This window comes from Cinclus cinclus, chromosome Z, assembly GCF_963662255.1.
Source record: "Cinclus cinclus chromosome Z, bCinCin1.1, whole genome shotgun sequence".
In the NCBI taxonomy this organism is placed as follows: Eukaryota; Metazoa; Chordata; class Aves; order Passeriformes; family Cinclidae; genus Cinclus; species Cinclus cinclus.
The window spans coordinates 72,309,994-72,335,728 of NC_085084.1; positions in this window are offsets into that span (position 1 = coordinate 72,309,994).

Below are 25,735 nucleotides of genomic sequence, written 5' to 3' on the forward strand. Positions count from 1 at the left end.
GAAATCACATAAAGTAGAAAAACCAGGGGGACCACAGACTAAAAACACAGTGTGGAGCTGAGCCACACTGATCATTCAGCTCACTCCTGTAGACTGGTGAGTTATGGTCACACCTGCAATGTTGACCTGAGCCACCAGCCCTTGAGGCTGGCCAAGACAAATGTCAGTGCACAGGTTATTAAAGTAAATATAAAGGGAATCTACAGAATAAGAGAAAGCAGCCAAAATATTCTAGAATTTCCAGTGGTCAAAAGCTTAGAATTATTACAGCATAAAAAGGCTAGCAAGGCAATTTTCTCTCTCTTTTTCTGGTAGAAATCTTGTAGAAACAAGTACAAATCTGTACAAAACATACTACTGACTTTTTTTTCTCTGCAGACTTGTCTGCAGCAGCTTTCAGAGGCTATTCATTCTAAATATACTGAGAGATCCACCACTTTCTCTGGTAAAGAGATAAGGTTGTCCACTCCCATTACCAGCCCTTTCAAAGGAATGCCTTCACCATCCCCTCTTCACCACGGAGACAGCCAGATATCTGGAACCTGGCATGTGATAACTTATGGTTATTTAAATAGAATTCTATAATTCTTCTAGTCTAGATATCTGCTTTCTTTAGGGCCCACAATCTGTTTTGGAGAACAATTAAATAACATATTCTGGCAAATCTGTAACATACTCCAGTATGATGACAAGGGTAATGTTTTTCCCAGTTCTGTCAAAAGGCAAAAATTTCAAGTCCCAGAGACAGGACTAACTAACTGTTCCTAAGCACAGAGCAGAAATTTGATTTATCTAAAAACCTATTGGCCAGCTGGCCCATCTATTGCCCTTCTCTCTGCCTGCCATTCCTAACAGACAGAGTATTTTGCTTTTTCCTCCCCAGTCCAGACAAAACCCTCTGAGGTTGCAGGACTGCATGCTGCTGCTCTGGGAGCAGATGGAAGGACTTAGAGTCAGAACATAGACACTGGCAACTGACTACACTGGAAATAGCATTGTGACACAGCATTATATGTGCATGCACATCCATACCCTGTTTGAGCAGCATCTGTCTAGAAATGAAATTAAATTAAATAAAGGGGAAAATGTATTGGAAGTCCAGACACATACGTATTTGTCTGGCTCCAAATTTTTGTGAATTTATTAGCACAGGGTTGAGAAAAAGTTTTCCACTACAAATTGTCTACAGTGAAAAAAAGTTCTTAAAATGTCAAATCATTTATCTTTAACTGACTCTTTCAGGGGCTAAATTCAATCCTTTTTTTTTTTTTTTCCACATGGAAGGAGAAAGGGAAATGGAGGTTGGGGGTGCTCCAGACATTGCCACAGGCAATGAGGCCTGGCAGGATACATCCCAGACATCCTGGCCCCAGTGCAGGCATCAGAGCATCCTTGCCCAGAAAATAGATGCAAAATGCATCTATTTTCAGTGGTGAGAGACTGAAGGCCTGAGCATCCAAAGCACTGCTCCACTTCAGCCCATGCCTTTGCATACCGTGGGAGACCATGCTTACAATTCCCATGCTTACAATTCCCATGCTTACATCTGTGCTCTAGCATGCACAACTGAATGTGCCTCCAGAGTCGCAAAGTTTAGACCCCCAATCTGCAGATAACTGAGCAAAGAAAAAGGTCACTGACAAGACACTTAACTCTGGGAGCCAGCAAAAGCATACCCAATATGCTTGTAGAGAGTATGTGGAATATTTCAACCCTACACCCAGTCCTTTAATTTTGTATCAGTTCACAAAGAAATCCACAAAATCTTGCACTTCTGCAAGAGTAGATACAAGTGGCCAGATGGAATGTGCCCTATTAGAGCTGTGCTACAGGCCTTACTCTATATCATGGACAAAGGGGAAAGAAGTGGAAACAAACCACAAATACAGTAATCCTATCCTTTTGTACCTGGCAAATTCTTAGGAATTTAGAACAAAACTGACAACTGCTCTAAGCATGCTAAATAAATAAAAGCAGCAGAGGTTGTAAGGTGTCTCAGCAGCATCATTACAAACTGGAACATATCCTTTCCACTGCCTACAGAAGCAGCCCTGCTAATTTTGCATCTCTTATTGGTGGAGTCCCTCTTTCTCCTCCTCTCTGGAGAAACATGTGAAGGGATTTTCTCACAAAACCAAGAGGGATAATCTCTGCCTATCTTCTTCCCTGCAGTGCTTTCATGCACACTTATCTTGAAATGAAAGAGGAAAATTTACCCCCCTATCAAATGTACCAGGAAATTTTAGGTACTAGTAGTTGTAAAATAAATGAATAAAATAACAGAAAACCTCTTTGTTTTGAGTAATTGATTTAACAGATTTCATTTGCAAGTACTTCTGTATTTTGAGGTAAACTGCAAGTGCCAACACAGGTGTGCAAATAAACTAGTCATCCTTTCTATGTATGCATGATGAGAATCAAAGCTAAGAGAGTAATTTATATAGTTTTCTTTGTTTTCTTTCATTTAATTAATATCTAACTAAGATACAGATGCAAAAATCGTACTAAACATTCCCTTAAAAATAATTATTTCCTTGTTCCTGTTGTGCATGTTTATATACTCATTTATTGGTTACAAAGGACAACATTAAAAGTGTCTACAGGTTTGCATTTTGCTTGTCATGCTATCTATGGTAAAGCTATTGTGTTGAGGTTTCATTCCTTCTAATTGTGCATTGAAGTAGCTCTAGGGGTTATAACAAAAATAAACCGTGTCCAATTATTAGTGCACCAGAATTAATGTTCCAGACTAAAGTAAACTTTTCATGCCTCAGATATCAATTACAATTCTCTGTAAGAGAGACGTATGGAAACGTCTGTCTGCTTGAATGATTTTCATTCCACTCTGAAAACCACAATGAACAAATGAAACTTCAACTGGGAAACAAACGAAACTGTTAATGAGCTCAAATGAGCACGTGGTTAATTTCGTATTAAAGTGGCTGCTGATACAGATTTAGAAACACAATGAACTTAATGCACAGTTTAGGAATCGTGCCTGAAGTTTAGTCTGGCCCAGATTAGGAGAGCACTTTCCTACTGTGAATACTTTCTTCTTTTTTTACCCAGTGAAGAATTCTCTCTCTCTCTGATGAAGATGGGATAATGACCAGGCAGTTGTGAGCAGTGGAAGAAGCAAGGTAAAAAAGAAGGATCTGGCAAAAAGAACTCATACAGCTTTCTCACCTTTCAGACAAGACAGTGGGAGAAAATGCTTGCATCTAACATGTAAAATGTTCTGTGCATTTCTCCTTTGTGAGGCATAGAAACCCCTTTAACATAAGCAGAGCCCTGATGAGAAGGAGAACATGAGAAGTACTATGCAGTCAAGTCAAAGCTTGCCACTGACTGCTTTAGTTTCAGTGAAGTAAAAGTCCACCTGTTAACTAGAGTGACCAAAAAAACATGGAAAAAATCATTATATCCTGTTAATGGCATATTGAATGCTTTATATATAGACTCCTGGAGTAATCATGCTTTGAGAAAATCAAAATAGTTAATTTAAAAATAGACTCCAGAGCAGATTCTGTAAAGTTATTAACATGTTATGAACAGCATGGAAGAAAAAAAAGAGGACTCAACTATTAATTTTATTTTAATGTTTTTTTTTTTCTTTTTACTTTAGACCCTGACTCATGTTTTTATGATGTGAGTCTGGTCCAGCACATTGCTGTCTCTTGATTACTTTACAAGTAAGTAGCAGAGGTGGACAGGCCACATAGTTTTATTTGGGTGGGAAACTAGAGCATGGGTCTCCAGATAGAAACAGAAAAATAGAAACTACCATCAAAAATGGTAGCAGCAGGATCCTGAAAGAGTAAAAAATTAATTTATTGGAATGTTCCCATATTTTTTGACTTCCTAATGAACAAATGCAGAATCCAAATGTTCAGCTCTTGACCCTAGTCAGTATTTCTTCCACTCCATATCATGTCCTTATTCTGTAGGTGTATGTGTGAAGTGTTTGAGTAGACAGCATAAGCTAAATTTCACGCGATCATTTCAGAACTCACTGTAGGCCATGTGGGTAAAACCAGTTATTTTACAGTAACATCCAGTGAAACTGAACCAATCCATCACCCAAGCAAACCACCAGAAAATACTTAGAACTGGATGATTTGACCACCCAGAGCAGACCAGACTGTGGACAAGCTCCAAGCAATCAACCAGGCCCTTAAAACCCTCCCACATGGAGCAAAGTACACACATCCTGGCAGGCTTGCACACACTCTGAAGACATGATTGTCCTATTACCCATCCTATCAGTGATGTGTGTGCCCCTTTCCTGTGCTGTGCTGTTTTGTTCTTTCCACCCACTCTGTAAACTTCAGCATCCTGATCTACATCCCAAAATTAGGTAACTGAGGAAACTGTCTTATATAACGGGGAAGCATAAAGGTGATAGTCCCAGTCTCATCAAAAGGCTGAATTTATATATCTTACATGGGGTATGGAGAGGTACTTCTACATTCTCTCACTTCCCTCATGGATGTGCAGCAGCATCCTGATGAAAACTTTCTTTTCACCCCTATTGTGGCAGAATTAGGTTCTTTCAGTTTTTCCTGTTGAACTTGCTATCTGCTCTGCCTAGAAAAGAAATCCAAATTGACCAAAATAAAAAAGAATCACAATTGTAAAGGTATTAATTTAAAGAGAAAACCAGGGAAATTCATAGCAAGAGGAGATATTAATAATGATTTACAGCCAGGTGTTCTGTAGCCTGGAGGCCTGGTTGGCCCTCCTGCAAAAAATGGCTCCTCAGCACAAGAGTTCTTCAGTGCCTAGGTCTTTGGAAAGAAAGAGTGTTTGCAGAAAACAATGAACAATCCTGTAAAGATTGTAGGTAAGGTATTCACAGACACCCACCAATTAAAAAGTGTAGGAGAAGTGGAATTTGTCAGAGCCCTCTGTCAGCCCCAGAGAGTGCAGGTGGTTTTGGCTGGGACCATTGCATATTATCCACCATCACCTCTACATTTTTTTTTAGTGGCAGAGTTTTCAGAATTCTGTTCTCCATGACAGTAACCAAGCAACAACAGCCATGAAACCTGTACTGATTCCTGGATGTCTGTGTGTGATGGAGCTGACTGGTGGTTGTGTTTTACGCTCAGCCTAGTCAAATTGTCTGTGATATTCATTGCCTTGCACACTCATGAAAGGATCTAGCTGAGGATGAGGGAAGTATCTGAGGCTTTCTTACTCTGCAAATGGGTTGTAGTGCTTCTCAAAAGCTGTAATCTTGAATGCACTTTCAAAGCATCATGGTTGTTTGGCAGTATTTTCAGAATCTGCTTTGGCCCTGGTCACCATGGTGTCAGGGGGATGATAAAGCCTTTAGCATAGCCTACAAGTACATGTTTATCAAATGCTGCCTTGTTTAGTCTATAGGTATTTGCACAAACTGAAATTTTCTAGGGTAGGCTCCAGGACAAGAGCTTGGATAAACAAAGCAGTTCTGTCTCTAATGAGCTAGCAAACATCAGCACTGGAGGTTATGGAACTGCCCTCCTGGTGCCAAACACAGTGTAGAAGGTTCATGCCCAATCTTGTACTGCATTTAATGTTTTGATGAATGATTGCTCTCAAGGGAAAGAAGAAACATTTTGCTGCCCTTCAAATGAGAAATGCTAACATAGTATTTCAGAAATAAGTAGTACATCTAGTAGTAGCAACCTATCCAGCCAGATACACAAAAGCAGAAACCACTCTTTCTGCCTAGACTTGGGAGTTCAGCCCAATTCTTGGTACAGACTCTGGAACAACAGAAACATTTTCTGTGTGTGATGATACTCTGCATGTGTACTGTATTTGGGATCACTGAGGCATTCAGTGGGAGTAGTCTTTCTCCTTGTAATTTTTATTAAGACTTTGGTCTATTTTTAAATCACTCAGGAAAATTTTTGGCTCAGATTAAAACTACAATGAAGTTTGCTGCTTTACATCAGCAGGCAGGTAGACTTCCCCATTACAGTGTAAAAATGGAGATCTCCAAGAGAGTCTTGATGTCAAGTGTCAGTGCTTATATACCTGCACACATCAGAGGTGCTGCCATCGATTTTCAGATGCCTGGTAACGCCTTAACATTTGCCTAACTGCTAACCCAATCAATTCTAGTCAATTAAACAGAGAACCAGAAAAGGTGCTCATGCAGTGGAACTTGCTATCCAGGCAATTGAACTATTCTGGTACAAATCTGTATGGAATGAAGATTAACCATTTTAGACAATTCCCAGATCTACAGCTAATAGAGAGTAAAGTGCAATACACACACAGTTTGGGTGTAGGTACTGTGTACTAAGTTTAGTGATATGGGGTCTGTGCAGCTCTCATTGATGCTAGGCAAAAGTCCTGAGTGTGTTTTATTTATTCATATCACGGAGAAAAACAAATCCCAACAAATTTAACACTGTGCTCTACTTATAAATTATTCTGTTCTTGTCCAGATTTCATAAAACCCAGAGCTCACTAGCCATACATACAGCCATGAGGAACTACCACTATGTATAAGGACAGTCTAAGAATGTGGAATTATCTTGGCAAATTAAAGGACTGTATCCTGAGCCAGGAGGTAAAGGAAAAATATCAGCCAAACAGAAGCCAGATACAATGAACTTAGCCCAAATACAAGATTTCCTATGTCAAGGACAGTCAGCTCTACAAGTTCGAAGTGGAGTGTAGTAGTCTAGGGAACAGTCTAGAATAAAAAGGAATATAAGTGCAAAAACAGACATGAGTTAACAGTGTCATGGTCTTGAGAAAAAGGTAAGCAGTAGCTTTGTGAATAGGAACAATGTTACTTGACGTTAGTAAAACTCTGCATTAAATTGTTAAATATTTTATCTGTGTTGGGGAAATCCCGAGAATTACCTTCTTCCTTCTCATTCTTCCCCTTTTCAAATCACTTTGAAGCAAGTGAAGAAAATTCAAAGAAAAATAGAAAGACTAGAACACAAGAATATCGAAAAATATTACCTCTGTAGAGAAACTGAAAGTGACAAGAGTATTCCGTCTAGACACCAGAGTAGTAAGTCTTCAGATATGGAAAAACCATCAGGAGAGGAATAATCTGTTTTCCATATTGGCTTTAGATAGTATCAAGTGTCACAAACTTCCTGCAACACTGGACCATGTAATCTGCTGAATCTGAAGATGTGCTGAGGGGAGGTGCATGCAGAGCAGGCTGGGCAGTAGCTGTAGGGAGCAGCATGAGCACACTGATATGGTGATGATCTCTTGAAAGATCACAGTTTATTTTCTGTGATTTCCATAAATATTTCCATCTCATTGGCAGATGTCTGAAATCCTGCTAGAACTAATACCTGACTCTTTATTCACACTTGGGAGCATCTCTCTGCTCAGCAGTGATTTTTTTACCACTTTTTGACACTCAGTTAACTAATTGAAGCTTTAGTATTAACTTTTCCTGGTAGTGGATATTATGTGGCACTTTAAGCCACACATGCATATGACAAAATCTCTAGCATATAGCACCCATACAGTTATATTAGTTTGATGTTTGTTTCCCAAGACAGTGCACTCAGTTCTACAGACTAGATTCTCTTTTAATCCTTCAGCAATCAGAACTTTTTCTTCCTCTTGGGAATGTAAGACTTCTTCCTTCTACAGTGCTATAGAAAGTTGCTGGTGTAGATTGTGGCCCTAATCACCCAGGGATTTATCAACTGCATTTTGACGGGTGAAAAGGGTTTAAAAATGGTGGGAAGGAACATCCTGAATACTGAAACGGGAGAAAAGCAATATCATCTCAGTCTCTCTTTCATTCAAATGTACAGAACAATTCTTAACCCATGATTTCCATGATATTCTCTGCAAAATCACCAGAGAGGAGATAAAAGATGCTGTGTTGTTTGGGCACTCTGAAGATCAGGTTTCAATTTGAGTTTCATAAAGAAGAGAGGAAGGACTGAGAAATCCCGAGAAGCAGAGAGAGAGAGATGTACTCCTTCTCTCTCTCTGTCACTCTCCCCCATTGGAAACGAGAATTGTGAACAGCCAAGTACAGAATATGAGCTGCATAGATTTCAGCTATTCCCCAGGAAGAAATCAGTGTCTCCCTTGCTCTGAGATTTTTCTCTGCAAGTCTTATATAGGGTCTTTCTGTTGCTTAGGAGACAAAAATATAAAGGGAAATACCCAGAAATAGATGAGCTCCAAGTAATAAATTTATTAACCATATTGCAGTTACTCATAATTGTAACTATTCTGACTGGCTGCTGCCAATTTCCAAAAAAATAAACTGCTCATTCCTAAACTAATAAAAGTGCAATCTGCTCTAACACAGACTAGCTGGTAGATGTAAATCTCACATGGCTCAGCCTCCAGTGCAAGAAACTCATTGCATATCAGGTACAGTGACTCAATTTGCAGGTCCTCATGTTTCAGTGCCCACTCTATGGCTCTCATAAAGATTACTCCATTTTTTCAAGAGTGCTGTATGCTATTACAGTCTATTTCAAGTAAAACTTTTGCACTGAGAAAGAGCAGAATGACTAATTTATGTCAAAATATTTAGGGGTGGCAGCACAGCTCTCAGAATCTGCTTCTTGATAACCTCCAGATATGATGCATGAGTTGGGCTGTATCATGCAATCTGTGATATGTGCAAAACAAGGACAATACCACAATTTATTGCTGAACTGGATTTCTGGGGACAATTTTATTAATATTATGAAGTTCTGAGACAACAGAGCTCACAGCAGTATGAATAGCTAGACTGACTTTTTTCAATAGAAACCACACAGCTCCCCAGGTAAACTGGTTCTTGTCTTAAGTAATGGGCAGAACTGTCTTTTTGTTTGTTAAAAAAAATTGGCCTTTTAAGCTGAGCAGCAACAAAGTTGAAAGTTTTTCCTAAGTTATGTTTCCTCATTTATTCTCTCTAGTTTTTAAAATATCAACAAATTTATCCACCTTTCTTTGTACTTGCATTCTGATTTTTTTTTTGAGATTTTCTAGCAAAAAAGGTAGCATTTTGCAAAAGCCAGACATCCCCCTGTAAACAGTGCTGCTCATTAGGTTAAAAATAACATATGTTCAGCTGAAGAGGAAGTGTTCTCAAAAAACACTGGTCTCTGAAAACAGCATTTATTTTTACTTTGTGCCTGATTCTGATATTATCTTGATCAAAAAGGACAGACACAGCAAACTACAGAAAAACTTTTCAAATCATCTATCTTCACTTTATAAGTAGGTTCAGAATAAGAATTATCACTGTTACATCACCACTTTCTCTGACCTCTTCACCCAACAGGAGTTTCTCTTGTTGCTTCCTTGCACCTCCAGCAAAATGCCCATGAAAAATGAGCAGGTACCAAATTATGCTCCAGGTACTGCCCTTCTCAAAACCAACTTGCCCACATTTGACAGTACAGGAGGCTTGACTGACATGGGAAATGCAACCCCAAGCTGGTTTCACTAAGTGCCAAATGGGATAAAAGGAGTTTTTGACAAAGTCTTAGAGGAATGGAACAGAGATGGCCAAAGTCACTTTGTTTGAGTTATTGCATAATCCTTACATAGTAGCCACTTCAAATATATCCTTCATGTAACAGGAGAACATCAGACATCTGACACTCTGATAAACAGACCTCACCACATCCTGATTTGCATCCAGACTCTAGAGTTAAGCTCTGTTCATTCCTTTTAGCTGTGGTTTCTTCATACAGTTATTGGAGGAAATAAAAGAATTTTTCAATTGACATGATATTTTGCAAGAGAAGTCCCCAAATTACAAGAAGTTGAGCAACATTTTGGCAAAGATTTTGGCATTTTCTTTCCTTCTTTCATGCATTCATCTTTGTCCAAAGTAGATCTTCTGCATGACTCTCCTGTTGGCATAAATGACTCTGTTTGTTGAAGGAGTCCTAATCTACTTTTAATCCAGCCTGAACTTTGCAGCTTCCTTTTTGTTTCTTTACTAAATGATGTCTTGTCCTTTTTTTGCACCTCCCCAACTCCCCAATTATTTTCTTCTCCCTTTTGCAGTTTTTTCCTCTTTTTAACTTTTTTCCCTCAAGAGATGTCATGGTCCTCTATCCCTCCAGAGGCTTTAGCATTTTTTTTTAATGATTACTGTTATTCTTTTTTTCTTCTTAGCAAAAGTCTAGAAGTCTCCTTAGGCAGACTTTTACCAGAAAATTTCTGTGTTAATTAAAAGACAAGCAAGCATGGACAAAAGCCTACAAATGAAAACCACAAAACTAGTTTCCAGCTTTTCCATTTCCAGTAGATTTTTTGCATTATTGGTACTTCTGAGTGTGCAAAGGGTGATTTCCTTATCTGTTATCCTTTGAGAATTACATCAGTGAACAGCAATTTGAATTTCTCAGAAATTCTGTGGGAGAAGTGCAGATGGAAGCAGGAATAGGAATATCATAGTTATCCTGAACTTGTTCAGCACAAGCTGAAATGTTTTCATTCATGGGGTGAATCCATGCCACAGACAATGGAAAACAGTAAGTGACACCTGAGTATAAGGAATGTAAAGAACAGAACTACACACATTTTTCAGCATGTTTGGACAGCATGAGCAATGGCCACTGTTGAAAATGCAGCTTATGAGAAAACAACACAATCACTTTTACAAAGTAGCTAACTAGTTCTCTTCATTGCCAGCAGGAAGGAGAAAAATGTTATTTGAAACGGAAAACAAACTGAAGGCCTATGTAACCAGATTTGTAGAAATTAGGCAGAACTCCTTGTTTTGAGAATAATGTTAAACAAAATACTACACTGCCACAAGAATTCTTTGTGCTTGCAGCTGAGCATGTCCACACATACTTCTGCCCACACCTGTCTTCAGTAATGTATCAGGAGTCTGTGTAGCAATTCTCAGAAATATATTGACATTTTTAACAGTTTGGCTTGATATCTAATATGGTCAGCAAAAAATTACCAGGAAAAGCAGGATTGGGTTTTATTGTATCAGACAGATGCTTTAACCAACAACATTTATTTTGATAAGATCAGAAGCGTTTTATATTTAACACACTTATTATGCTTCCCTTTATGCAGATGATGAGTACTGAAATATCTACTCTCTTGGCTGTTTTTCATATTATGTAAAAAACCTTTAATTAATTATTTCTTTGTATTATTATTTATTTGTGAGGGATTACAGATGGTACAGCTGCCATTTGGTGTATTTATTATTCTCTCAAGTCTTTATGGTGACTTTTACAAACAAGACCATGGCAGGAGTAAACAATTGCATGTGCTCTTCTTATTTCAATTTATAATTTAATTGAACTGTGTATATGTGTCTAAAATGTTATTTTCTTTAAAAATATGGAACTGCTTTTGTTGTTTGCAGAATTTTCCATGAATGTGATCCAAATGAGCATTTGTAATTGTAATAGAGTAATAGTAGTAAAATCAGAATCATGCGCTTTGATCTTACTCAAACAGTAAGTTTCACAATTAAAAAAAAAAGAGAAAGGGAAATAATCATGGAAATATTACAGTTTTGTACCTATTTGCATCAGTAGAGAATTTCTTATTCCAAGCTTTGTCTATTTTTTACCAAACGGTGCCCTATTAGAGTCATAGAGATGCTCAGTAGTCCTGTATTTCAGAAGCTTGTAGTACAGAGCAGCTTGGATGACAGGCTTTAGTTAAGCAAAGTTCCATGGCTGTTTAACCCTTTATTTTCCTGAAACTCAGTGCATTCTGTGCAATGCCTACAGAGATATCACCAGTGATCTACTCCAAATAAAAGTTCTTGGCAGCATGTACTGCATAACACCTCATGGCTAAGAGCTCCAAGACATACAGCATACACCCTGAAGAGACAAAAGTGATAGTATTGAATGTGGATAACAGTCCTGCTGGAGGTACCACCAGGACAGGTGTGGGCTAAATGGGAACGAAGGAAACCTTGTGATCTGGACTCTAACAGCCCTTACTCATTCATTTTTTTTTCCACAGCTAGGGCTATGGATTACATGATAGTCCCTGAGGGAGAAATCTGATGCTCAAGGACTCCTAATGCACTGAAGTTTCACTCAATCTGCTCATAAGTCATAAGTAGAACACCAGTGAGCACTTTTTGGCAGTGGCTACATGTATTTGCATACCCACACATGTGTTCTGCCGTGTATGGAGCTGTGGAATCTGAGTTGTAAGGCAACAGGACTGAAGTGCTACAGAAGAGCCCAAGGATCCATGAAATACCCTAATTATGTCTGGCATAGTGCTCAGCCAACAGGAGACTCTCTGCAAAAAGACTTTCTTACAAAAGCTCATAAATATCTTCCTGTAGCTTGTTGTGTTTGCTGAAAGAAAATGACACTGTTATCCATTTCTTGGATCTGCTCATCAATAGGCATTAATATTTATATAAAATGTTTTAACCTACCATCAAGTAAATGAATCAAAAAAATCACAAACCACTTTACTGCAGGGCATTTTTAGACTTCAGTGGAGGGACAAGAAGGACAATGTTTCTGAGAAGTGCCACTGAGATTCACCCTCATTATCCTTCCAGGTGCTAGCTACCATCTCTTAGTACCCTATTACTCAATATGAAACATGATTATCCACTTATCCTAACCTTGGTTCTACATAATGCCATGAAGTCGCCTTTTTAAAGCTCAGCATCTCTCATCTAACAAAAGCAGCCTTCATCATCAATACTTCTCTTCAAACATATGTGGAGATCAAAAAAGAAGGAAACAGACTCTCAAGGAGAAAAAAAATTCATAGCAGGAAAAGGTGAATGAGCTCACTGCTTTCTCACCTGCTGGGCTCTTTTTTCAGCTCTACTGTTTGAGTATCACATGTTCTACCTTTGTTTCTTGTCAACGATTTGAAATAAGATATCCAGAGAAATTATAAAGCCTGTATAATATGTTACCTGCTTAGGGGTTTGGTTAGGCTTTTGTTTGTCTATGTTTTTTGTTTACTTTTTTGTTGGAGTTTTTGTTTGGCTGATTGATTGGGTTTTTGCTATACTTTTCTATGTTTTGTTTCTATGTGTGCTTAAAATTTTCTGGAGACCTTTAGCTGAAAAATTGCATATGTTTGCTGTTAGAGTGAAAGGCTACTTCCTTCCTTCTGCGTCACACCTTCAGAGCAATATTTGCACTAGCCAGAAGTATCACCACATCATGCCTCCTCCCTTTTTGTGTTTTTCCAAATTGATGGGTGAAAAACCCCACCACTAAGGGCAGTATCAGAGTGGGAAGAGATGATCATTAACAGGTACACTGAGATCAGGCCTGGATTTCTCAAATCCTTACAGCTTCACCTGTACCACTTCAATTCATAAGGCCTTGTCTGCTCACATTTGTGCAAAAGACAAGAGGCCATGGACACAAGTGGCAACAGAAGAAATTCCAACCAGACATAAGGAAAAAGCATTTCAAGATAAGAGTGGCTCAGCAGAAGCTGCAGAAACTCTCATCCTTGAGGTTAAAATAATGGTAAAAGGCCCTAAATTGACAGACATGACTGAAGCATGCCTTGCTCTTGAACTGTAGTTTGAACTGGAATCCTTCTTTCCCACATGAATTACTGTTGATCCCTGTGGTTTCAGAATCATAGAACATGCTTGCGGATTGCAGAAATAAAGCCAGAATGCAAGCAGGTCTCTAAGAATAGGTAAAGTATGTGCAAGACTTGACACCTGCTTCTGGAGGAAGGATTGGAGGTAATATTGCAAAAGAGACTCTGGACTGGAAAGAGACTGGGGTGGGGGAAGGTGAAGGGAGAGAAAAGTAAAGCAAATAATCTTATGACTTTGCCTGACTGGGGTAACAAACTCACCACGAGGGAAGCAAGGCAGAAACCAGCAGGCACACTAATTGCACATTAACTGATTCCATCTCAAGACCTCTAAACATGAATGAGAGATTGGTGTTTCTGCACAAAGTTAAGAATGAAAATGCAAACTGCTGATCACAGAGAAAACATTGGAAGCATAGCAAGGCAACACCTTTTTAAATAAAGCTCAGGATAAATACATAACTGTAGAGTATGTTTTAAAAATAAAGAGGATGAATTTCAAGGAAAGTTCAAACATGTGAGTACAAAAGCAAACACAAAAGATTTAAGGACATACTAGAATTTTTTTTACAACCACATAATGTTACGCAGGCTCCATATAATATGGCCTTAAATGCTTGGCCAGGGATGGATCATCCACAACATCTCTGGACACACCTTTCCAGTGCCTCACCACTTGCACAGTAACAAATTTCTTCCTGATATCCAATCTAAATCTACACTCTTTCAAGCCATTAAGATGAGTGACAAAGAGAGAAAACATCTTAGATCAGGAAAACAAGAAGCTATTTATATGGACTACATGCTTGAATTGGGTTGGGTGGGATTGAAATCATCCCAGGGCACAATTTATGACTGGGTGAGGTTCCAGACAATTTGAAAAGAGCAAATGAATTTGAAAATGGGATGAGAACAGGTAGGACACTGGTGACTAGCTAGTTTTATTTTTTTTAAACATAAAATTTTTGGAAAATGCTAAAATAAAAATATATTATAAGCCTCCCAAGGATAGCACAGAAATAAATAACAAGTAGTGCAGATTTGTAAAAAACAGTAAAAAAATCTAAAATCTTGTTTGTATCTCTAATAAAAATAACGGGGTTTTGACAAAAGAAAAGATGTGGTAACTCAGGGAGGATCTGTCTGAGTAACCTACATTAGTAGAAATGTTTCAATTTAGAATCTGTTGGGTAAAGGCTAGTCTGAATTAGAAAGCCCAGAGTGTATTTATCATCGATTTATTGTCACACTGTGTAGTTATGTATGAGGTAGTATTTCAGGAGGGTCTGTCTGGGATTTAGGACTCACCAGTGTTTCTGTTTGAGTATTGAGGATTCACATTTGACAGCAGCTCCTGACAAAATATTTTTTGTGAGTTACTTACAAAATGCTATGCAGTTGTACACTAGAAAAAATTGGTTGCAGGTTTTTGGACAAGATATTTGATCTTAACACTGGTCATAAACTGTGCTCAAAGTAGAAAAAGCTTCCAACTTACTTCTATACCCATATGAAGCTTCATATTTGAGGCAGAAGGAATAAACCATTCTCTTCATGGGCTCCAGGCAAATTCTTGACTGTTTTCTAGGAGACATACAGATCAAGTGGAGCGTGCAGAGAAGGGCTACTAGCACGTCAGAAGTCCGGAGAATACAGAGAATATTTCCTGTAAGGAAAGAACTGTATTTGTCTGTTCTTGCAAAAGAACAAAGTCTAAATGGAGACATGATAACAACTTTTGAAAATGCAGAAGAAGATTGCAAAAGGGGAGGCAAAAATTTGTGCTGTGGATAGAGGAAAAAAGTAATGGTTTTAAGTTACAAGCTGACACATTTGAGATAGACACCAAGAGTAATTTTGTAATGGTGAAGATATTTAGGAACAGGTTATCTCAGGAGTTTGCCAGATAACTCTGTCAGCAGCTATAAGACAGAATCAGGAATGCTTTTTGACTGTGAAGAATGGTTTAGAAACAGTTGTTCCTGGCTTGGAACAGAAAGGTGACCTCTTTAAATCTTCTTCATCACTCTTTTCACAGCTTTGCTTTCTCTTACTCTAAGATACGACTGACAAATATCTCCAACAGACAGGTAACAGCAGGGGGAAAACAAAGGGGGAAAACAAAGCACCATGATTATTTTTTTTTAAATCAGAGCCTCTAAAATATGAAATTTGCTTAAAATATTGGGATATCTTTTAAGGAATGATCTCTGCTTGAGTGATTCTTCAAACCCTTGTAATCATGAGACATCTCATAGGACACAAGGCAAGCCCTAAATTTATGAACAGATATCAGATGTACAGCCATGAGTATGGGCTTTTACAGAGAACATGGTTCACCCTCTATACTGTATTTCAGGTATCACACGGACAACTTATCCTTGTACCTGATGCTTCACTTCTCTGAATGTCTTTTTACCCCACTTATTTACAGTGGTAATAATATTCAATGTCTCTAAACTCTGTGCCATGAGCTGAAAAGTGGAAATATATCTCTCACCTCTGATGAAGAGACAGAAGACAGTGCTTAGTAGTCATGTAGTCTTTGGTTTGAAAAAGCAGTAAAACTCCAATCACCTTCTTGCTGTTGTAGAAGGTTATCTATCCTTTAAACGCTATTATGATCCCAAAGGGTAATGTTAAAAATTAATAGCTTCAGATTTAAAGCTAAGCACAATGCATAGCAAACAGTGTCTTTAATGAGTCCACTTAATGGGGTCTTCTCTACCATATAAAAATATCCTTCATGCCTCTGCCAAATTTCTAAAACTGTAATTTAAAATCAGATACCCAGCAGCTTGCTGGTTCTCTTTAACCCCAGAATCATGGCTTTTCTTGAGCCCACTTGTGTGCATACACGTAAGCATATCTTGTAAAAAGATGATTTTTAGATGTAGCATAGATATAATCATAGTTGAGATAAAAGTAATTAATAATAAGTATTTGTTAGCATAAAAACCACTATCAGCCCTGCAAACACTTGCTGAGTTAGTAACTCACTACTACAAACTGTTATCTGTGGCTTTTGATGATTTTTTTTTTTTCCAACTGTGCAAAGGCCTTATTTTGCAGTCAGGAGAAATTAAGGTCATCCAGTTTCCTTCTGACAATTTTTAAAGTGTAAGCCAAGTCAGCTGAGATTTTAGACCAAAATCAATGCTGTAGAAATAAAGCCTGTTGTTTTAACACTGGGGATCTGTGGGTTTGGTCTGTTGCAGTGGAGTCATTGTTGACAACAGTAAAATGGTGATTTTAATTCCTCCCCCAATCAGAATTTTAGTCAGAAAATTTGAATTACAGTGAGTTTTGACAGGAGTTGGTTAGAGACTTATGGACAGAGGAGCTGTATCTTTGTCCTGGCCTTCCTCTGCAACAGCAGGCATCTGCAGAGAGAGAAAAACCTGTTCCTGCTAGGAGAATGAGCAGAGTAATAGCAAATCTAAATATCCCCTTCCTCCTGAAGCCTGGAGCATATCTTCTGAAAACCTGACAGGAAAGGTTATTCCCCTAAGAGGAATCCCCTAAGGGAAATCCTGTTGAAGGCAAACGGAAATCCTCATGGACACCAAGGAAAGAATGTTGAACCTTAAAAATAAACAGATATAACCATATTTTATTTATTTGTTTGGATTTTTTGTTTGGTTTATATTTATAATTTTTGGTTATTTGGTTGGTTTTGGGTCATGTTGTTGTTGTTGTTGGATTTGTTGTTTTGAGGGGTTTTTCTGGTTCTGTTCGGTTCACTTTTTTTTTTTTTTTTTCGGTATTTGTGTTGTCTTTTGTTTGGTACTTGTTTTGATTGTTGATGGAAGTTGTTAGATGAATGTGATAATTGTGGGGAAGACCTTGTAGGTTCAAGAAATTGCCAATTAGTTGGAGATTATATCTCTGAGGAAAATTTCTTAAATATTTTAGAAATTAACTTATTTTTTTAAGTTTTCCTTAAAAGAAAATGAAATAAAGAATAGCAGCATAATTTTTGACTGGTATATGATCCCCCCCTTTTGAAGACCTGTTCCTAGATGAGCAGGTAGATGAAGATTTGCTGGGAGTAGGAGGGATTTTTAAAGAAAAATTCAATCATCTTCTTAGTAGGACCATACCAGGATAATGTAGCTTTTACTCTTGGGTATTACTCTGAGCCCTAGAGCTACTCCCACCAGTCTAGCTCTCTCCCTGCATGGAACATGGTCCATTGCTATTCAGTTCTTCTAGTAGCTTAATTCTAGAGGTCCTCCTCCAGACCACAGCACATTAACCAAGGTAATGTTAATGTGTTTGTCTCATGAAAATTCTGGTGAGTTCCAATTGTGATGCCAAGATGCCAGCAAACTTCTCATAGCAATGTGCTGCAAACAACAGCCATCAGTCTCCCCCAGTGAAACAGCTCTGGTGGTGATTGTCACTACTTTCAGTGGGGGGCCTGCTAATCTGAACATTTCTTTGCAGCACAGAGCAATGCGGTGTGATGCTGCAAACATATGAGGCAGAGCACTTCATTTTTTATCCCCTTCTTTTCCAAGACTCTGACCAGTGCTTGAAGAGGGCATGCGGCCTTTTTCAGCTAACATTTTATAATGTGACATTGTTAATCTTCAAAGTAAACCTTGCTAAACACTGCAACAGCTGCTCTGAAAAATGTTTATTTCTGGGATTCAAATACTTTGCATGTGTGTGTTTACAGACATAAAGTAAGTATCAAGACCAAAGCAGAAGGAGGCAGATGATGCTTCACAAATCATCTTCATGTATAGAACTGCTTTGCTCTCTAAAACTTCTCCCTTCTGAGTATCTCAGACCATTTTATAAACAAGCATTAATATAACTTCAACTCACCTCCTGCGCTGGTTATGCACTCACATTAGTCTGGGTAACTACAAAGCTAGAAGAAATAAAATGTTCTACAACACTGACTAAGTATATGCATTAGAGATGGAAACACTATGCTAAGAGGCTGGTAAGCCACTTAATTTGCTGCCTTGTTCTGAAAGCATGCATTCTTCAAATGTGGTATAGTTTCTCATGTCAGCCTATCCTGATTTTCCACAGCTCTGTCAGTAACAGTTCCATTCTATCACTAAGTGATATTATCAAAAATCCCTTGATTTTTTCTTTCTTGCAAATTCCTACTAAAACACTTGGTAGTAGAAGTCAGTCCCTGCTCAAGTATAGCTTTCATATTTTGTTAGAAGCTAGACTCCCTGTGGTTTGTCACTGAGCTGCCCTTGAAGAAAATGGTTTTGTGACCAGCTGATCAGGCTATTTCTTCATTATCATATCAGTTTGAATGTAATGGATAAACAAATGAAAGATCAAAGAAAAAGCTTTTTTGGAACAAAAAGGGGAGGTGTAGTTTTCTATTTGAGTAGTGATTTATTAATTGGAAATATTATCAATGGGCACCTTGAACTTCAGCCTATTGCTGACGTTTTCCCACATCTGTGTAATTGTGATAAGACAGTGCACAGCTATCTTTGCACAGCATTTTTCTCAACAGCAAGAAACCTGTCATGAACTGAGGATCGGAATACCTAAGCTGTTCCACACTGTATGAGTTATTGTATCTTGCTTAAAACAGCAAATCGAATTCATCTGGAAGTTACCTGGTGTTTATAGGCAAAGCATTTTCATTAGGTTTCTTGACAGATGTTAAAGATCAGTTCTGAAAAATAAAGAAGTTTGACTTATCTGATGTCCTAGTTTGAAAGACAGGTGTTTGCTAAGGAAAGCAGAAGCCTCCCTTTGAGCTGAAAATCTGATCCTTCCTTCCTACAGATTATTATGATGTTGAAATTAAGGGAGCTCTCAGGCAAAGATATGGGGGCAGGAATAACAGTTCTACACCAATATATCTAACAAGGCAAACAAGAACAACAACAGCTATGAAATTACCCACAAACAGAACAGTAACTCAGTCCCAGTCCCTTTCTGGCTGCAGGCACCTTTTCCCTGAGCTGCAGCTCCCGGTGCTGGGGGCGGGCGGGTCCCGCAGAGCTGCAGGAGGGCTGGGGGTGATGGCAGAGCTGTCCCAGGGGGAGAGAGAGATGGAGAGAGAGCCCTCCGCTCACGGTGTGGGTCCTGGTGATCAGTAGAGTGCTGGATGGTGGTAGTTCACAGCGAGAAGGCAGCAGGGCAGGGTCTGACAGCAGTGAGGATGGCTCCCGACACTGGGATGGCAGCGATGGAGCTGGGGCGGCGATCGTCCTTCTCGTCCGAACTCCATGGGGAAATGGGGAGAGCCAGAGCCTTCTGTCTGCTCTTCTGGATGTTTGGATATCGAGGGGTTTCCCTCTTCCCTCCCCTCCCCCCTGCCACCAGGGCCCAGTCAACAGGTATCTTAGCATGACAATGGGGAAAATTCCACAGAGGGAAAAGGGAAAGAACCAACCCCCAACATCTGATCATTGTGTTATATGTGGAAGATGCTTTTTAATATACAGACAATTGAGTTTAATCCATAGAAACCCCATAAAATTTAAAATTTGTCAGTTCTATAGTTAGCTGAATGAGAACTAGATACTATCTAGTTCTGTAACATAATTTTTTGTAAAGAGTGGCAATTTGAAGTATAACTGATGAAAGGATAGTACTGAAATGAATACTGAATATGAAAATATTAACATGTCATCATATACTTCTGTTATCACACAAAAACTGCATTCTCACAACTCTCCTGGTTCTAAGAAAGAACTTCTCTCTGCATCAGTTTCTTAGAGCTGGGCAAGGCAATCATTCTGTCTGCATTGCATAAACATTCTGCTTATCAGCTGCAATGAGACAGCAGATAGCAATTTGAAGGAAACCTAATACTTATTTTAATGTTTTTTTCTTAACAGCAAGGATGTTAAGAAAATTAACAGGATGCAAAATGAACAAAAATGATTGCTGCTAGAAAAGCATAATGGAAGATTTTGTTCTAGGAAATCATTACTTTCTGTCATCCCAACTATCAATCCGAGTTCCCTTTGTTTTGGAAACACTAGTTTCAAGCACCCTGGGAAAAATTCTTGGCAATAACTGTTATTAAGAACACATTAGCTAACAGCAATGGCAGTTCTTCTGATTTTACAAATGAAAAAGTAAAAGTCAAAATAAAAACCAAGAGGAGTCTCCATTTATCTCCCAGCCACCAAAGTAAAATCACTTGGAACTGCAATGGTAAGAGATTCTTGTTGTTAGCGTTGTAAACACAGTTTTTTAGTTTCACTTAAGAACACCATGCGCTAAAGTAACAGAAGTTTTTATGTCAGTGATGATAAACCTTTTTTCAATCCCATAGCAAAACAAAGAAACATTCTGTTTCATGATTTCAACCACAGGGGCACAAAGGCTAACAGAGATTTTTCCCACAAACATCTCTTGGAAAAAAATTTCAACCTCTACTGATAAATCAGAGTGTTTTGATGCATAGCACAACACTTTCAGACTGACTGCCTTCTACATGGTTATCTTCCTTGCTGCTGCACAGGACTTTTTTCTTGTGAGATAACTAGATATATGTCTGACTGGTTAAAAGAACTGACTGTCAGGCAAATAACATTATGTTGAAATTACCATATTGAAGATCATATCCTTTTTTAATTAAGAAGAAGAAATTGCCCAATTACAATACAGGATGCAGTGCTGAGCCCATATGACATCTGCTGAGCAGTAAGCCCTTGTCCAGCACAGATTAAGACCTAACTGTACTAAGGGATTCAGTGTCAGGTAAGAAAGAGTACTTGAGTGAGGGTGTGGCAAGAAAACCCCATGGTTTTGTGATCATCTAGAAAAAATTACCTGGTCAAAAAAGAGTGAAATTGCTCAATACCCACATTTCTTTCCTAGGCTATTTTCTGAGTGACTCTCACTTCCTGGTGACTCTGTGCTTCTGGCAGACTTTCAGGCATAGGCAGGTTAAGCACATATTTGATCTTTGCCCACACAGAATAAGAGTGACAGGATCTGCTGAACATATATGGACTCAGGAATACCCAGTAGTGATCAGGAATGTTCCCCAGCATCACAGATGAAATCTGAGTAAATGCCATTTGGAACCACAAAATCTCAGCTAATTTAAGCTATATCCTTATTTGACTGCCCAAATGAAAAGGAAAGTTTCAGATTTTTTTTCTTAAAATAACCTCTTCTTCCTTTTTCTAAACACCCCTTCAGCCACCTCATCTCCTCTTGCTCCCAGACTACATGGCACAATATTTACACTTCACCCAGCCACCCAAATTACCTATTTTCTTTTAAAAATACCTTACATTTCCTCCTTATTTTGCAATGTTAATTACTGTGAACAAGTTCTTGCCACCACCAGCCAGACCATTTATTTTTGCCACCTCAGAACACTTTAGTGCATTATTCTGAAATGGCTAAAGTCCAGTATGACTCACAAAATATCCTATAATAGACTTGTAATAGAAGGACTGTAATCAAAATTTTCTGATAAACAAATACTATATTGAGTTGGCTTCATGGACATATTAAATTTACTTTTTAAATAGTGCTTCAACAGTGATATAACTTGAAATAAATGGATTTTTCATTGCCCAGCCTCACAGGAACTTTTATCAAAAGTTTTACACAAATAGTGTGTTAAAAAGGATGAGAATTTGATGTATCTACCTTCAAGTAGATACAATTGCTTTCAAAATGAAGTAGTGTGATTCTAATGTAACATGATGTAACATTTCTGACAGCCATGCTTTGCAATGCCAATGTCCTAGGGGGTTTCTCCCTCCACCCTCCTGAGGAAAATCCACTCCCTGCTGTTATGGTCAACTTCATGCAAAGCTTGGACAGAATCTCCAAAAGGGTTTCATGATGGATATTGTAAGGGTGAAGGGACTTAAGGTTTATTCGGATAAAGGACATTCTGCCTGTGCTCTGCACACAGGAGAGGCATTTGTTTCTCCAGGGCTTAGGGTACCTCACTCACAGCTAGGTATGTTGGTGTCCTGGACCCTTTCCTCAACATGGATGCCTTGCTTAATTGCTACATGGAAATAATCATCTTATTGAACTTGCATGTTTTCAAAAAGGGTGGTGATTAGGGTCATCACTCTAATGAGACTCTAAGAAAATTTGGTTTAATTTAGTGTGTTAGTGGACATTATGCCTTCCCATGAGATGCCTCAAGCCTGAGCCAGCTCTGGCTAGACCCACAACCAGCTAGGTGTCACCATGTCCAGGAAATTTCATCTTTCTTTAGGATGAGGTATACTGCCTAGGAACAGTAGTGCCCTGGCTTTTGGCACTCAGAGAATATCTTTGCTGACTGTGTGATATATAATGTGTGACTGTATAAAATAACCTTGAACTTTTATCAAAGTTGTGCAAGGGTTAAAGACACAAACATGTGCAAAGGATATCTCTAATGTCCAGAGACTTTCTATGTAAGATAATGTATTTATCACAGGTAAGATTCCTTACCGTAGTTTTACTAGAGGTGACTGCTTGCTTGTTACTTCTGCAACCCCTTCCCAGAGAGCACTGGAAGACACGCTATGCCAGCTGCACTCAATAAAAGCATCTTCCTTATATGCAGTCCTGCTGGCATTTTAAATAAAGTCACTTCTACTTGCTTGGAAATGCTAATATTCCTTTTGAGAAGACAAAGACAAAAATATTCATCTGGACTTTGCACTGTGCTGATCGTATACAAAGGAGGGAGTGATCTGGTGACCCAGTGTTGTGCTTCTCACAGGTTGTGTTTCAGCTGATGTTGAGCAGAGCTCTTACTTCACTGGGACTGTGTGACAGGCAGCTGGCTTTCCACACCATTCAGGGAAGGGTGGCACTTGCTCCTGGGGAACTGGCACAGTCACATTGCAGGAGATGACAGCCAGCTTGCATTGTCTACCATCCTCATTGCCTCAGGGACAAATTAAAGTGGTACATGAGACAGCAGCGGTACATGGCATGGAAAGGCTGAAAGTCTTGGCTATTCTGTGCTGTACTTCCCTCTTTTGGAAGGCAAAATTAACTATACACACAGCAACATTTGTGTTAAATGGAAGTTGTTTACATTGTATGCAAAAATCTTCTAAGGAATAGAGCCTACATGTATCAACAAGACTTCTATGAAACACTTACCCAATATATTCAGCTCCAAGCATTCATAAAATCATTTTGCTTAAAAAAACAATAGTACATTTAAGAACTGTCATATAGTGAACTTTGATTATGAACTTTTGGAGTGCACATAGTTTGAGCTCTCAATCTTGCAAGAGCTGGAATGACTTAACAAACAAACCTAGATTCTCTCATGATCACCTGACTACAGATGTGTATTAAGAAAAATCCCAGCTAAAGTATATCTTAAGCTTAGAGCCCTCCATTAATCAAAGCGGACAACCCTGAAACAGTGTCTATATATATAGCAGATCTCCCTGCCAAACTTGCACTCTAAACACTTCTTGCAAAATGCAATGTACTATAAGCATGGCCTTCTGATTGCTGTTTCTTCTCTCCACTTGTTATTAGAGGAGAACATATTTGTTTAAGTTTGAAAATAGATTAGTGATTCTACTGTTCCCTGATGAATCCACTGTATGCTAGGACCCACTGGAGGGCAAAAGAGAGAAGTTTCACAACAGCTTAAAGAGTCTGAACAGCAACAGAATAAAGAGCAACAAAATCTGCATGCAAAAGGCTAATCATCTAATTGGCTTACCTACTTAAAGATTATATCAATGCCTTTGAATTTCTAAAGGTTAGGGAGTGGTGAAAGTTTCAAATTTTCTGCAGTGTGATAAACTTCTCTACAATGACAGCCCCAAAGAAGGAATTTATCACATCTGACACCTACTGCATTTCTTCAATTAATTCTTAGTGTGAACAGTAGAAAGAGAGCAATTACCAATGCTCTTTAGAAGCACAAAAAAACAAAAAATGGATGTAACACAGTAATTATTATACAAGATATCTTTTCACTTACAAATGAAACCTGAATGAAAAAAAATCGCAAGCATTAACTTGTATTGACCTGCTTGCCAAATTATAAACCCAATCAGACAAAAACCACATAGCCTTAAAATATTAGTAGAATTTTCCTGTAAAGTTTTATACCCAAAGACTTTTGATAAATTGCTGGCAGAACACCTTTCAGAAACACCACAGACTTCACAGGAAAACCAAGTAGGTAGATTTTAATTAATTTCCAGCTTCTGGCACTTCTGTGTTTAGAACAAACAGCGAGAAGCTCAGGAAGTTCTGTTGGATACAACCTGACCCTGTGCCTGACCTGATTCACTAAAGACAGTTAACACCAGGGAATTTTCTATGAGATTGTTGTTTGGATTGCTTCCTGAAATTATAATACAGAAACAGAATTCAGACCTGCGCTTGCCAAAGTAAAGTTTTTAGAGCTGAACATGAAAGGCCTTGTCCTAACCTCTACATTTACTTTTCCTCTTACTGAAATAATCTTGTTGCCCAAAAAGTAAGTTCATGAGAGAAGAACAGTTCCAGACACTGTAAATCAACTAATCCAAAGACTATGTACAATGAGACAACAGGCAGTCTGGTTTGCAATCCACTTCACTCATGTTGGCAAACTTCTCAATACATTCATCTAGGGCTATAGAGAGAATACTACAGTAGACAATGTCTCAGGGATCACCTTAAATTACGTGACTCCAAGCCATGGTCCATCAACTTCATACTTTCAGAGCGGTGTAAATCCTCAAATCTCTCTGTTAAGGTTTTGGAGGATTGAAGTTAAACTGTAAACATGCATTGACCATTTCTGACACTTTAAAATGGTCCACAATTTTCTTAGAGGTTATTCTACATATCCTCCTGCAAACCCAACTCGACTGCAGAAAGGAGTCCTGTTCACTGCAAACTATTGAGAAATTTGAGAGTGGCTAATCTCTACCTTTGAGCTTTCCAGTCATTAGAATATTTTCACTATCAGTAACTCCACAAGGTCTCAGAAATTCTTTAGCATTGAGCCAAATCTGAGGCTCACATCTCTTATACCTCCCAGCCCCCATCTGCATCAGCACCAGCTTCTCTCAGCCAGCTTGGTTCAGCTCCAGATGATAATATCTTGATTGCTGTGAGATTTCTGCATTTCCCCATAGGTTTTCTTCTCCTTCCACTGGAAGCTGGGAGATTCAAAAGCTAGTATTTGAGGAGCGATATATAACCACTTCCAGGTTCAGTGTAATTAACAATGCAAAAATATCATTGTACCTTAGTGCAAGAGAGATATCCA